This window comes from Bos indicus x Bos taurus, chromosome 12 (genome assembly GCF_003369695.1).
Source record: "Bos indicus x Bos taurus breed Angus x Brahman F1 hybrid chromosome 12, Bos_hybrid_MaternalHap_v2.0, whole genome shotgun sequence".
Classification (NCBI taxonomy): domain Eukaryota; kingdom Metazoa; phylum Chordata; class Mammalia; order Artiodactyla; family Bovidae; genus Bos; species Bos indicus x Bos taurus.
Window position 1 is genome coordinate 68,777,623 of NC_040087.1, and position 1,413 is coordinate 68,779,035.

At 44.5% G+C, this 1,413-nt stretch overlaps 1 non-coding gene across 1 annotated transcript; it reads right to left on the reverse strand.

Annotated features, from left to right (window-relative positions):
- Positions 1 to 915: 915 nt before the first annotated feature.
- On the reverse strand, positions 916 to 1,106 carry LOC113902642. The gene has a single exon (XR_003513900.1). It is a non-coding gene; the product is annotated as a U2 spliceosomal RNA (small nuclear RNA).
- Between the last annotated feature and the right edge of the window lie 307 nt (positions 1,107 to 1,413).

Genomic DNA, 1,413 nt, shown 5'->3' on the forward strand with positions numbered 1-1,413 from the left:
AACATCTAAGCCTAAATCTGAGTCGCCTATCACCAGATGTCTACAAGCTCCTAATTCTCCTCCCCACCTATTTGAAGTCTTTATCGTGGATGGGAGTCTTTGAGTCATAGACAATATTGGGTGAAAGATAAATGGGACCAGGAAAGGGGTGAGCTGCCGCCCAGACGATGACTGATGTAACCGTCCAGCCCAAAGGACTTCCTTTATCAGTGACCCCCAACCTTTCTGGCACCAGGGACTGGTTTTGTGGAAGACAGTTTTTTCAGGGACCGGGGATGGGCAGGGGTATGGTTCCAGGATGATTCAAGCACATCACATTTATTGTGCACTTTATTTCTATTATCATTACATCAGTTCCTCCTTCAGATCATCAGGTGTGTGTTAGATCCCGGGGGTTGGGGGCCCCTGATGGGGCAAACCAGCGGATGCTAAAGGACTATTTCCTCCCACACCCCAACTTTTCTTTATACCCACTGTTATTAGCCTTGCCATTAGTGGTCATGAATTCTTCCTCCCTAAAGCAACATTTAGGATGCTGCTATCTGTGTACGAACACCCCCCCCTTCAGTTGCATTTATAATCACTGTCACTGCTGTGGAAAGCTGAGGCAGGAAGGAAGTGTAAATGGTAACTTGCACACATGTGTAACTGAAAGTAATTTAGGACAACCGAAGGAGGAGGCACATCACCAACTTGGTCTGAAGGAAGGACTGGGGTTGGTGTTTGCAGAGATTCATAAAGGACTCCTGTGTATCTCAGTGTGGCTGTTCTTTTTCCAGTGAAGCCTAGAGCCGCATCGGAAATCCAAAAGCCTGCCTGACAGAGGATTGCTCAACGTCTAATCAAGATTTTCAAGGAAAAGAAACTGCACTGAGTCCCCTTACACCATGTGCCTTTCTTTCCTTTTTTTTTTTTTTTTTTTTTTCAGTTTCTGGAGGTACTGCAATACTAGGTCGATGCATGGAGTGGACAGAGCAAGCTCCTATTCCAACTCCCTGCTCCAAAAATCCATAGAGTACATTTTCCTCAGTTAGAAGACATATCAGATATTAAACAGATAAGAGCAGATACTACACTTGATCTTAGCCAAAAGACCAGGAAGATACACCATGTACCTATCCATCCACATTATGGTGTGTGCTTTTGTGAAGATACACGTATGCTCACCACTCTGATTTCTGCAACTCTGATTTGTGTCATATGCCAGAGAAGTCCTGACAGTGGTATTGATGCTCTATCTCGGTGACAGGGGACAAATCACTTGACAATCTTAGTCTTACTGGTTTGAGTAGTGACATTCCATTCCGGTGTTCTCACTCAGCAGGAACCAGTAACTCGTTCTCAGAAAGAAAAAAAAAATCTCTGCTCCATGCTTGTAAACCAAGAAGCCAGTCTAAACTTCCAGCCAAAGAA